Source organism: Oratosquilla oratoria, chromosome 5 (assembly GCF_046742065.1).
Source record: "Oratosquilla oratoria isolate Oo_2021 chromosome 5, ASM4674206v1, whole genome shotgun sequence".
NCBI lineage: Eukaryota > Metazoa > Arthropoda > Malacostraca > Stomatopoda > Squillidae > Oratosquilla > Oratosquilla oratoria.
Window position 1 is genome coordinate 74,826,836 of NC_134781.1, and position 14,650 is coordinate 74,841,485.

Here is a 14,650-nt window from a genome sequence, read left to right on the forward strand (position 1 = left end):
GAAAGGAACCGGTGAAGCACAAAAAGTCACATATGAAATAAGAATAAGTCTTGGTACACAAAGTCATCAAAGAAAAAGAAATCTAGAGAACAGCAAGACTTATTCTTATTTCATATGTGACTTTTTGTGCTTCACCGGTTCCTTTCCTAGTGTAATATTTCGTGTCATCTTGTGCTATGCCAGTTCCTTTCCTAGTGTTTAATTTTGTGACATCTCACACCTTGCCTGTTCCTTTCCTAGTGTATAATCTTGTTAATTTTAAACCTCTTTGTAACACAACTTTTTCTGTATTCCCCTGAAGATGTGAATTACACGAAAGCGCTTGGGATATACTGTTTTCTTCCGATTTCCTTAGTGGTCACCAGCAAAAGTTGTGGATCACGTGTTGTTTATAGTGATCTTTCTGCATATATATATATATATATATATATATATATATATATATATATATTTAAGTATACATACATACATACATATATATATATATATATATATATATATATATATATATATATATATATATATATAAAAGTAGCATAATCAATAACTGGGAAAATTATATACGTTTCAATACTGCGAGGCTAAGACTAGGCTCCTCATCATACTTGCATGATTTTGTATGTTTATGTCTCAAGTCTGTTGCAACTTCCAGCGGGCATTCCAACAAACCATTTCGTTGACAGTCGAAGTACAATGCTTGAAGGTATATATATATATATATATATATATATATATATATATATATATATATATATATATATATATATATATATATACATATATATACTGTATATATATATATACATATATATAGGGGAGACCGGGGCTAGTTGTATACAGGGGTAAGTTGATACAATGTCATTAGCTTCAATATGTGGCGACAGATGGCGCTCAGATCTTAGTGGCAAGTAAACATCAGTATCGGTCACGTTCTCAGAGGGAGCAAACCACTTGTGACTACTGTCTCCTAAACTACAACAAAAAATCTGTTTTTGCACATCTTGAGTAAGTATTTTGGCCTTTCAAAATATTTTCATAGATCTTGTTGAAGCTAAAGTTCACTAAAGTTGACTTAATTACTCGAAACAGCTGTCCTTTAGCTTGATTTATGATAACAGTTTATTTTCTCAAAACATGACTCAATAGCCTAAAGAATGAATTGAAGTGATGTGGTCACCTTGGGGCTTGTTGTTACAAGCTGTAACAACTAACCCCATAATGGGATAATTTTATATTCAATTGATATAATTTAATTACAGGGCTATCAAACATGGTTCGGACCTACAAAAGAAAAACACATCGATCTGATAGGTGTAACAAAGATATTTTGGAGTTGGCAGTGCCATTTTGGATGGGCTTAACTTATGCAAATTACATCCTTCAGCACAGACTGATCAAAGAGCTACATTTGAAATCAATACTCCAGAGGCATTGCGGCCATTTAAAAAGGCCAGTCCAAGAAAGACGCAACGACGCAACCAAAGAAAACGCCACACAGTGATACTAACAGACACACCTGAGAAAATAAAATTGCAAAAGATGGTTGAGGAGTCACAAGGAAAAAGACTCAAGCATAAAACAGGCAAGAGGAACCAGGACTCAGAGCAGTTTATAAAGTCTGCTGGAAACAACAACAACAAAAAATACAGAAAGGACACTGAAGAGTATTGGTGTCTTGCATGTGGCGGAAACTGGTCAAACTCAGCCCCAGGGGAGCAATGGGTGCAATGCATCGAATGCAAAGATTGGGCCCATGAAAACTGCACAGATGGGAATGCTTGTTACGTGTGTGAACTCTGTGAATAAAGAAATTTACGTTTTGTTTTTGTTTCCAAAGGATATATTTCATTTTGCGTTTTGTAACAACTTACCCCATCGTATGTAACAACTTGCCCCATATATGGGGCAAGTTGTATACAAAACGTTTTTGTATTACTTTTTGTTATTTCTCAGAAATATGGCAATATACCTGATAAACTTTCCATGGTAGATTTTCATTTAAGTTACCTTCTGTAGATTTTGTTAGAGAGGCAAAAATAGTGAAATTGTAACAACTAGCCCCGGTCTCCCCTACTGTATATATATATACATATATATATATATATATATATATATATATATAATATATATATATATATATTCAATTGACCCCAACAATTCCGAATATACCTACAAGAATCCGTTGAAGTTCTATTACTGACGTTTTGTCTAACTAGGACTTCTTCAGAGTGTACACAAAAACGACATTGGCAACTTATATATTCACACACCTCACCCCGTTCCTCCCCAGTCAATGTTGTGGTCATCTCGCTTTCGTCTGGTTTTGTGGAGAATTAGGCTGCTTGCTACCCTCGCTAACTTGACAAAATCGTCCCGATGATTGCTGCATGGGAGTGAAGTGCATTACATCACTCCCATGTAGCAATCATCTTAGGTCTTGGATCACGTGTTGGATTTGTGATCGACATTTTTTACCCTCCCGCAGGAGCTCAGAGCTCATATATGACCGATCTATGGATAATGCTGTGACCTTACACGCGCACACACTCACAGCTTCCCGCCCATCAGAGTTGGAGTAACGACTCGCAGCGTGTGTGTGTGAGTGTGTGTTTGTGCGCGTTCGTGTATGTGTATGCTTGTGTGTACGTGTGTATGTGTGTGTGTGCGCGCATATGATTCACCATGGTCTTTGGATCACGTGTTAGACTCGTGATCGACAGCTTTTTTCCCTCCCGGAAGAGAGCTCAGAGCTCGTACGACTGATCTATGGGTAATACTGATCTATGGGTAATACTGTGATTCACCTTGGTCTTTGGATCACGTGTTGGACTCGTGATCAACAGGTATTTCCCTCCCGGAAGAGAGCTCAGAACTCGTATGACTGATCTATGGGTAATGCTGTGAACTTACAGTCACACACACACCCAACTCCCCGCCCATGAGAGCTGGAGTAACGACTCGATGCACAGCGATACTGAAATTATTTCAGCCCTGGGCAGGATTCGAACCCGGACCGCCGTAGTGAGAGTTGGGGACTCTACCAACTGTGCCACCGGATCGTGTATGTATTTTCCTAGTTGTATTTTATGCGAAGGGGAGCTATGCTCGTGGTGTACCGTCTTCATATCTCGTTTTATCTAAACTTTTTTTAAATTCGTGTATCGTTCTTGCATCTAACTTATTCCAAACGTCTATTAGCCTGTGGGGAAAGCTGTTCTTTTTCAGGTCTCTTCTATTGCTTGTATGTGCATGCGTGTGTGTGTGTGCGTGTGTATTCACCTCGGATCTGCTGCAGCCTCTTTTCGAGACAGCCAGACACCACCCTACGGCAGTGAGCTCAGAGCTCATTATTAGCAGATCTCTGGGTAGGTCTAAGACCACTCACACTCCACACACCGGGAATGCAAGGTCACAACTCCTTGACTAACGTCCCGTACCTACTCGCTGCTAGGTGAACAGGGGCTACACGTGAAAGGAGACAAACCCAACTTGTCTCCGCCCGGCCGGGGAATCGAATCCCGGTTCTCCGGCTTGTGAGGCCAGTGCCTTACCAATCCGCGACCGGGCCGTGTGTATGTATGAACGTGTGTGTGTGCACCTATGTGTGTATCTATATATGTTTGTGTGTATATTTGAAACGTGATGATATATATATTTGATAACTACTATACATGAAAGAATAGCATGAAATTGGCCTGGTGTCCTTACTAATTTATTTATGGTATTTTATATTTATCAGACTCCATTACAAATTTGGTTTCGATATTACTAATTAACTTTTCAATGCAGCATTAATGATCAAGGGAAACATAAAATCTGGGCCTAGATGTTTAATGTCACTCGTGAAAGCACACTAACGAATGAAAGATTTGATGTGTTGATCTTAGTCGCCTTTAATGGCAACACGACACTCGGACGCACTGCACCAATTACTTCCCAGTCTTGTCAACGTCACCCTTTTCTGAGCGGTGATTGGCTAGCGAACGCAAGGCGTTACGATGACGTCATGTCGCACGACGAATCGCCCGTGACAACGACGGCGAGTCTTTTGAAATTTGACCCAAGTTTGTTCCTCCCTCATAACTCACGATGACAAGGCGAGGGGAAAGATCTGATAGCATGTATCCAAATGCAGTAATCCTATGTTGGGACAGATAAACACGTACAGATGCATTCGAATCTCTGATGTGCGTGACAGAGTCGTTTCGCAGGAGCAAATGCAAATATGCATGCATTTACAACTCTGTGGGTCAATTTTAAGCGTACTTGCTATGGTCACAAAAAAAAAAAAATGCACATCATGTTCTTTTCTCTTGCTATCACATTACATAGATGTGGTGCAGGATAATGTCCTAAAACAAGTGATTAGCGATCCTACGAGGGGAGAAAATACTCTGGACTTCTTTTAACTAATAATGAGCACCAAATGAGCAACGTAAAAGTGGGAGATAGTCTAGGCTCTAGCGATCATCAAGAAATAAGATTTAATATTGTTTGGGAAGAATTAAAAAGTACGAATAACGTCCTAGTACCAGACTTCAGGAGAGCAAATTTTGACAATATAAAAACCTATTTGAAATTGAATATGAAATGTTACACGGACTTTACGGACGCTTCGAACATTGTCGACGGGGTCAGGTCTCGGTACTTGACCAGGGGTCAGGTCATGACTAGGGGTCGGGTCACGGAGGGTAATATGCATACCTTGGGTCAGGTCACGGAGGGTAATATGCATACCTTGGGTCAGGTCACTTGGTGGCGGGGGTTCGACAGACAAGTCAGCAATTTGGATGAAATGCATAGCAATCTAACTGATCTAATTATTGATGAACAAAATACATTTATCCCCCTGAAGTCAACACAGAAAAATAGTAATACTCCCAAATGGATGACGAACAGATTGAAACATGAGATCGGAATGAAAAGAGGACTTTATGTAAAAAAAAAAAAAAAAAAAAAAAAAAAAAAAACCGGGGAATCACACCTTAGATCAAGATATAACGAAATGTCAAGGCTGGTTAAAAGGAATACACGTACAGCGAAACGTAATTATGAAATTAAGGTTGCCAGTCAAGCAAGATCCAACCCAAAGGATTTCTTTCATCTCTATAGAACAAGAAATAAAGAAAGAATAGGACCAATTCAAAACGATGAAAATGTCATGATAGAATCGGAGGAAAAATGAGTGAGGAGTTTAACAATTATTTTCTATCGGTGTTTACCAATGAGAGGTTAGATAAAATACCTGACTGCGATCCGATTTTCAGAGGGGATGAAGAAAGTCGTCTATCTAATATCAGCATTAGTAAAGAAGAAGTAGTCAAGCAGATTGAAAGACTTAAAGCTACAAAATCCCCGGGTCCAGGCGAAATTTTTCCAAGAATTCCTATGGAGTGTAAATTTGAAATCTGCGACCAGTTAACTGAAATATTTAATAAATCGGACGACACTGGTTTTGTGCCTACTGCTTGGAGGCAGGCAAACATTGTTCCTGTTTTTAAGAAGGGAGATAAATCGTCTATATGCAACTACAGGACAATCAGTTTGACATCGGTTATATAAAAAATGTTTGAATCAATAATAGTAAATAGACTCGGAGAACGCATCGAAAGACATAACTTAATTCATGATTCACAGCATGGTTTCTCCAAGGGTAAGTCATGTATAACTAATCTTCTATCCTTTTACACTAAAATATATAAGGCGTCAGATAACAATGATAATTGACTTTAGCAAAGCGTTCGACAAGGTGCCACACCAGAAACTACTAAATAAAATCAAAGCCCATGGCATAGGAGGAAAAGTGTTAGAATGGATTAGAGCTTGGATTAGTAACATAAAACAGCGGGTCACCATAAATGGAATAAAATCTAGGTGGGGCAATGTTACTAGTGGGGTCCCCCAGGGCTCGGTTTTGGGTCCCTTGTTGTTCATTATGTACATAAACGACTTAGACAATGGGATAAATAGTGATGTTAGTAAGTTTGCGGACGACACTAAAATAGGACGCCTAATTAGGTCAGGAGACGACGCAGATATTTTGCAGGATGATCTTGATAAACTGTTCACATGGTCGGTGAAATGGCAAATGAACTTCAATATCTCTAAGTGTAGCGTGTTAAACGTAGGGCTACACAACCCCTAGATAACACGCTTTTAGAGAAAACTGAGTGCGAGAGAGACTTGGGAGTTCTAGTTAGTCCGGACCTTAAAACCAGGAAACAGTGCATTAGCGCCAGGAATAAAGCTAACAGAGCATTAGGTTTCATTGCTAGGACGGTAACGAATAGAAGTGCAGAGGTAATTATTAAACTCTATCTAACAATAGACCCATCCTTGACTATGCGGTACAGTTTTGGTCTCCGTCTTATAGAATGGACATCAATTCACTAGAATCAGTACAGAGAAGAATGACCAAAATGATACATGGACTCGGAAATTTGCCTTACGAAGAGAGGCTTAGGCACCTTAACTTACACTTTCTGGAAAGACGCAGAGTGCAGGGTGATCTAATAGAGGTGTTCAAGTGGATTAAAGGCTTTAACAAGGATGATACAAACAAGGTCATCATATTAAAACAACAGGGCAGGACCCGCAGTAATGGTTATAAACTGGGCAATTTAGATTTAAGAAGGAAATAGGCAAGAATTGGTTTACTAATAGGGTGGTCGATGAATGGAATAAACTTAGTGACCATGTAGTGAGCGCTGAAACTATCAGTTGTTTTAAGAAACGATTAGACAACTTTATGGATGGGGATGACAGGTGGTGATGGATACGGAGCTGCCTAGTGTAGGCCTTATGGTCTCTTGCAATCTCCTTCATTCTTATGTTCTTATGTTCTAAATGCATCTCATGTATGCGTATGGAAACATTAGCGTCGCACGCACACGCTCGCGCGCACACACACACACACACACACACACACACACACACACACACACACACACACACACACACACACACACACACACACACACACACACACACACACACACACACACACACACACAGCTCGTGGCGCAGTTGGTAGTGTTCCCGGCTGCCACTACGGCGGTCCGGGTTCGAATCACGCCCAGGGCTGAAATAATTTCAGTATCACTGCGCTTCAGGTCGCTACTCCAACTCTCGTGGGCGGGGAGTTGGGTGTGTGTGTGCGTGTAAGGTCACAGCATTACCCATAGATCGGTCATGTACGACCTCTGAGCTCTCTTCCGGGAGGGAAATAGCTGTCGATCACTAGTCCAACACGTGATCCAAGACCATGGTGAATCACACACACACACACACACACACACACACACACACACACACACACACACACACACACACACACACACACACACACGCGCGCGCGCGCGCGCGCGTGCAAACTCTCTCTCATACACAGCATTGCTGGCTGAAAATAACGAAAATATATGTTACAATATTTTGAAAACAAAGTGACAACAAAAATACTTATAATTAATCAACGTCATTAGAAACAGGCGGGACGGAGTGATCAATGGGCATTTCTATCTCTCACACAAAAAACGAACACTTCAGAAGAAACGCATCACTTCAGTGTAATAAATTATTAATTCTCCACTGTTGTATTCACAATTTATAAAATTCTGCTTCCCCATTGGTATTTCTTTTCCAAGGAGGCAAAAATTGGAGCTCTCGCTGTTGCCCCTGTGGGTATTTGCAGTGAAATGTTTGGAATATATCACAGTTTCGCTTCGTCAGTTTTGCATAAAAAATGAATACATATCCAGCTTTTTCTGGACAATCAGTCGACATAATTACTGTCCAGATTATAGTTCAATAAATTTGAATGGATAAAATGAGTTTCACGTTGAATTAGTTTGATTATTTCCTGACCAGTTTGTTCCACCTCACGCCATCAATCTCCAACAAACGACATGACGTCATAATAGATACGTGTCGACTTGCCTGTCCATATTGACCTTGCCTGAAATCGAATCTTTTTCATACTTCAGTTAAACTAGATAACTAGATAATTAATATGAATTCATTCGTTACGGGATTACAGGAAATGCATTCAGGTTATTAATTTTGTTGTGTCTCTCTCCTCTCTTGCTTTCGCTCATTTTCTCTCCTCTCTCTATTTTTCGTTCTCTCGTTTTCCCTCGTCATTTCCCGCTCTCCCCTAATGTCTCTATTACTGTTCTTAGATAGCCCTGATGAAACACAATGGTATCTTGATCTTTTAATTGCTTTTGTTTGTGACATTTGGAGGTACTTCCATGTAAGTTACCTAACAATACAACAATGGAATGTTCTCGAAGCACAAATATAGGAATTCAACATCATGAAGATATCTCCTTTCTTTTGTTTAACAAAATGTTTAAGCACATGTTGGCAGCTTCAATAAACATCAATCAAATTTAGACAAAGACCTAGAATATAAGAGGATGGAATCCTTTTCTTAAAAGACTAAAGAATGGGATTTGTCTTTTCTTTTCAAGCTTTTTCTCCATCCCTTAAATCTAAGCTTGAAAAGGTTAAGAGGAGAAGAGCTGTGCCTCGCTGCACCACGTTTAATCCAAGCAGGTGATGAGATGGGAGTGGTGGTGCTTGTGGTCAAATAGCCTTTTGTGTGTGTGTATGTGTGAGTATGTGCGTTGAATCGGTCACCCCTTAACCCTTTATGAGAGGGGAAAAGGGGTTTTTGTGACACACACACACACACACACACACACGCACACACACACACACACACACACACACACACACACACACACACACACACACACACACACAGTGTGAGGAGTTAAAAGACAAAAGAGATAAAGCTTGGACTAAGTGGAGAAAGGACAAAAGACCTGAAAAGTGGAAAATATATACTTGTTATAGAAATGAATATGTACAAGCGTGCAGAGAGGAAAAGAGAAAATATGAAAAAGATATCATAGAGAAGTGTAAAGATCAACCAAAACTATTTTACAGATTTGTAAACAACAAACTGAAAAACAAACAAGATTTGGAGAAATTAAGGCAAGGAGGAGTTGAATATACAGAGGAATTAGAAATGGCAGAAATTATGAACAAACATTTTAAATCAATGTTTACAAGAGAGAACATACAACCTGAAGAGATCGAATGGAAAGAGAAAGTCCCCCCCATGAAAGAAATAGAAGTAACAAAGAATGAAATATTGAAACACTTGAGTAATCTAGATGTTAGAAAATCACATGGACCAGATGAAATAACAAACTGGATTTTGAAAGAATGCAGGAAAGAACTGGCAGACAAAATACATAGCATAATAAACAGTTCCTTGAAAGAAGGAAAAGTCCCAGAAGATTGGAAAAGAGCAAATATAGTACCTATATATAAAGGGGGAAATAAGGAAGACCCTCTCTCTAACAAGTACAATAGCAAAAATTTGTGAAAGAATTGTCAAAAGTAGATGGGTAAAATATTTAGAAAAAAAACAACGTGCTAAATACAAGGCAATTTGGATTCAGACAAGGACGATCATGCGTCACCAATTTGATATGTTTCTATTCAAGGCTAATAGACATAATACAAGAAAGAGATGGATGGGCTGATTGTGCATTTCTGGACTTGAAAAAGGCTTTTGACAAAGTACCACACAAAAAGTTGCTTAAGAAATTGGAAACTGAAGGAGGAATACAGGGCAAACTGCTTAAATGGATGGAAAACTTTTTGCAAGAAAGAAAAATGAGAGTGGTGATAAGAGATAAACACTCAGAATGGGATGAAGTAATAAGCGGTGTCCCACAAGGAACAGTTCTGGCCCCAATAATGTTTGCTATATATATTAATGATATGGATGAAGGAATTGAAAGTTATATGAGCTTCTTTGCAGATGATGCAAAACTGTTGAAAAAAGTGAAAACGGATGAAGATTGTGAGTCACTACAGAATGATCTGAACAAAGTACAGGAATGGAGTAGGAAGTGGGAGATGGAGTTCAACACTAAAAAGTGTAGTATAATGGAATTTGGAAAAAGCAAAAACAGAATAATAGGATCATATAAATTGGGAGAAGAAGGAATAAAAAAAGTAGAAAATGAGAAGGACCTGGGAGTCATTGTTATGAATAATATGTCACCTGAGAAACATATAAATAAGATTTTTGGAGAAACTTATAATTTGATAAGAACAATCAAAGTGGCATTTGCATACCTGGATGAAGAAATGGTGAAGAAAATTCTAACCACTCTGATAAGACCAAAATTGGAATATGCAGCAACAGTATGGTCACCAAGTACAAAAAAATGTATAAAAAAAAACTTGAAAGAATACAAAGAGCAATTACAAAATTGGCACCAACACTCTCAAAACTATCATATGAAGAGAGACTAGCAAAACTTGAACTACAGACACTAGAGCAAAGAAGAGAGAGAGGAGATTTGATAGCTATTTACAGAATCATGAAAGGCATAGAAGTTATTGATAGAGAGAATCTGATAAAATGGGATGATGGAAACACAAGAGGACACGGAAGGAAAATCAAGAAGGACAGCTATAGAAGAGATCTGAAAAAGAACAGCTTTCCTCACAGAGTAATAGACAGTTGGAACAAGTTGGATGAAAAAAATAGTGTGTGCAAGAAAAATACATGAATTTAAAAATAGTTTAGATAAAATGAGATATAGAGACGGGACACCACGAGCGTAGCTCCCCTTCCCGTGAGATACAAATAGGTAAATACAATTAAGTAAATACACGCACGCACACACACACACACACACACACACACACACACACACACACACACACACACACACACACACACACACACACACACACACACACACATATATATGCGCGCAACTCATGGCGCAGTTGGTAGAGTTCCCGACTGCCACTACGGACGTCCGGGTTCGAATCCCGCCCAGGGCTGAAATAATTTTAGTATCGCTGCGTTGCGGGTTGTTATATCAACTCTCATGGGGGGGGGGAGCTGTGTGTGTGTATTTACCTAGTTGTATTTTGGGGAGCTACGCTCGTGGTGTCCCACCTTTGTATCTCGCAGTGTCTAGTTTGCGCACACTATTTCATTGTCCGGTTTGTTCCAAGTGTCCACCACTCTATGTGGAAAACTGTTTCTCTTCAGATCTCTTCTATAGCTATGTTTTTTTTTATTTTCTTTCCATGTCCTCTTGTGCTTTTCTTGTCCCAGTTTAACAAGTCCTCTCTAAAGTCCTCTCTATCGAGTATTTCTGTGTTCTTCGTGATTCTGTAGATGGTCAGTAGGTCACCTCTCTTCTTTGCTTTGTGTATGTGTCTGTGTGTGTGTGTGTGTGTGTGTGTGTGTGTGTGTGTGTGTGTGTGTGTGTGTGTGTGTGTGTGTGTGTGTGTGTGTGTGTGCGTGTGTAAGGTCACAGCATTACCCATAGTTCGGTCGTATGTGAGCTCTGAGCTCTCTTCCGGGAGGGAAATAGCTGTCGATCACGAGTTCAATACGTGATCCAAAGACTATGGTGAATCACACACACACACACACACACACACACACACACACACACACACACACACACACACACACGTGCGCGCGCGCAACTCGTGGCGTAGTTGGTAGAGTTCCCAACTGCCACTACGGACGTCTGGGTTTGAACCCCACCCACGCGTGAAATAATTTCAGTATCGCTGCGCTCCGGGTTGTTACTCCAACTCTCGTGGGCGGGGAGTTGTGTGTGTGCGTGTGTGTTTGCGTGTGTGTGTGTGTGTGTGTGTATATATGAGGTCACAGCATTACCCATAGTTCGGTTCTATATGAGCTCTGAGCTCTCTTCCGGGAGGGAAATAGCTGTCGATCACGAGTCCAACACGCAATCCAAAGACCATGTTGAATCACACACACACACACACACACACACACACACACACACACACACACACACACACACACACACACACACACACACACACACACACACACACACACACACACACGACTCGGTGGTAGAGCGCTGGACTGAGAAGTACGGTGCGTGCTCGCAGTACCCAGTTCGAATCCCGCCCAGGGCCGAAATTATTTCGGTATCGCTGTGCTTCGGGTCGCTACTCTGACTCTCGTGGGCGGGGAGTTGGGTGTGTGTGTGTGTGAAATGTCATTGCATTACCCATAGATCGGTCATACGAGCTCTGAGCTCTCTTCCGGGAGGGAAATAGCTGTCGATCACGAGTCCAACACGTGATCCAAAGACCAAGGTGAATACACACACACACACACACACACACACACACACACACACACACACACACACACACACACACACACACACACACACACACACACACACACACCTGCATATATGCAGTCAGTATTACAGAAACCTTAGTGATACCCTTACGGCCCAGACTCACACGGAATGTTATTTTATGTTCGGAGACAAATCTCATCTCACAGAATACTGTCAAGCTATATCACACTTTTTAGTTCCCCTCATTTCCATTTTTATTATTCTTAAAACTCCACTTTGCCGCTCTGATTACTCCTCCTCCTTTCTGATTAAGCTCCTGTGATGTGGGATAAGGATGCCGCCACCGTGTCCCATGCATGTCGTTAAAGTCTATTAGAGATAATGCGGAGTGAGGGGACTACTTTATTCATTTATTTATTTATCTATATCTATTTATCTATTTATCTATCTATTAATTTGCATATTCATTTATTTTATCTGTACACTTGTTCATCTATTCATTTAGTTGACTGATTTTGAATGCGAGTTAGCAACCGTCTTTCATTTCGGACCATTTAAATCCTCACTTGCATCAAGGTCTAAATATACAGGTCAGACCGTTTGAATTATTGTGCGCAGCTTCTGACGTCATTAGGCTGAGTCCGTTTTCTCTTTGTGAAACACTGAAGAAAACTGTGAAACGCCAAGGAAGACAGGAACTATAATATTTTATATATATATATATATATATATTATATATATTCATATATATAGACAGGAACTATAATATTATATATATATATCTATATATATATATTTTATATAATATTTGTCAGAATATAACTAATTGCGTGGAGCGGTGCGAGCGAAGGTAACGTCATTCCCGAACGACGCGCCAGCTTCAACTGACAGCTATAGGGCCCGCGAACCCCACTTCGAACAGCCAGGTGACGTTCACGGGCCCGCTGCGCCAACTCCCTCGAAATTCGGTCGGAAGTGGTTAGACCTTATATTCTTAGATCTTGACTTGCATAATGTTCAGCACGTCTGTTTTCAAATGTACGAACGCAAACATATTTGTTTATATTTCTTGAAAACACGAAATCATAGCCTACAACGATATTTTCTCTTTGTAGGTGATGGAACTACACTCGATAGTTTTATCTACAAATGCGTTACGATTTTTTTGTCACATAGGTTCCAAGGTAATTTACATTTAGTTTATTTAATCAGTCATTCATTTGTTTATATATACTTATTTATCAATTAATCTATTTATTCTGTTTGTTTATTTATTTATTTACTTGTTTACTTGTTCATTTTTTATTAATTTTCGCGGGTTTTCTTTTTGGTTCACTTGTTCACCCATGTCACTATTTGATATGAAAAGGTATCTTAATTTTTCGTACACATAATGGACTTGTCGCAATGTCTCTTTACAAGTAATAACAGATTCGTGTTGATGAAGCCGAAATAGACACACTCGGTCCTTAATTCCGATGTCACACACGATAACTGAGCTTCCACGCGATTCGAGTGTTCATGTCGACGACAACGGCGTTGGTCGCTTCACCAGAGTTTGAAGCACGACTGGTGAGCCCGCGCGCGACCTTGGCCGAAGTCAGGGGAGGAGGGAATGCGACGACGGCAGAGGAGGGGTGGGGGGAGGGAAGGACGAGGATGAGGAAAAGGAAGAGGACCAAGGGGGAAAAGGAGCCGAGGCAAGAGGAAGAAGAGGAGAAAGACGATAAGGGGAGGAGTAGAGAGGAGGCTACGGAGGAGGGAACGAGGACGAGGACAAGGAGTGGAGGAGCAATAGAAAGAAGGGGACGAGGAGGAGAGAAGAGAAGAATGGCATGGAGGAGGACAAAGGGGGCCGACGAGGAAGAGAGGAGCGACGAAGGGGAGGAGGAGAAAGGGGAGGAAGAAGATGAAGAAGGATGAGTATGGGGAGGAGTAGGAAGAGCAAGAGTAGATGAAGGAGGGAAAGGAGGAGGAGAGGAAGTATGTAGAGCAGGAGTAGGAAGGAAAGAGGGAAGAGGAGAAGGAGAAGGAAGAAGAGTAAGAGAAAGAATATGGTGGGTGATGGTAGGTGGAAGAGGAGGTAGAAGGAGGAGAAGAATCAGGAACATGGACAAGAAGGAGAAGAGGGAAGAAGAGTGGATGGGGACAGCGAGAGGCTTGATAACTTCCTACAATCTGTTCATTCCTCGTTCATCTGAACACGACGGAGATCCCACACACTAATCAAGTGCAGGAATAGTTGGAGCTGTAATTCCTGTATCTCAGTGAAATTCAGTGTTCCATTTAATTTCCCATTTTCTGTTTCCTATTTTCTTCTTCTAGTTTATGCCTGCATTTCGCAGTGATTCTATCTCCAAAGGCAGAGTTCATGAATTTACTATAATTGATAAACGCTCGTTATATTAAAACGAACAAATTGTAGACATGGCATTAACTTGCTTAATTAGTGTGACATTCTCGAACGA

At 40.4% G+C, this 14,650-nt stretch overlaps 1 protein-coding gene across 1 annotated transcript in view; it reads right to left on the bottom strand.

The window, feature by feature from the left end:
* LOC143025553 (adipokinetic hormone/corazonin-related peptide receptor variant I-like) overlaps positions 1–13,737 on the bottom strand; it is a 31,220-nt gene extending 17,483 nt beyond the window's left edge. The window contains exon 1 of the mRNA XM_076185419.1: positions 13,672–13,737. The gene's annotated coding sequence lies outside the window, so the exon portion shown is untranslated. The remainder of the gene's footprint in view (positions 1–13,671) is intronic.
* Positions 13,738–14,650: the final 913 nt, after the last annotated feature.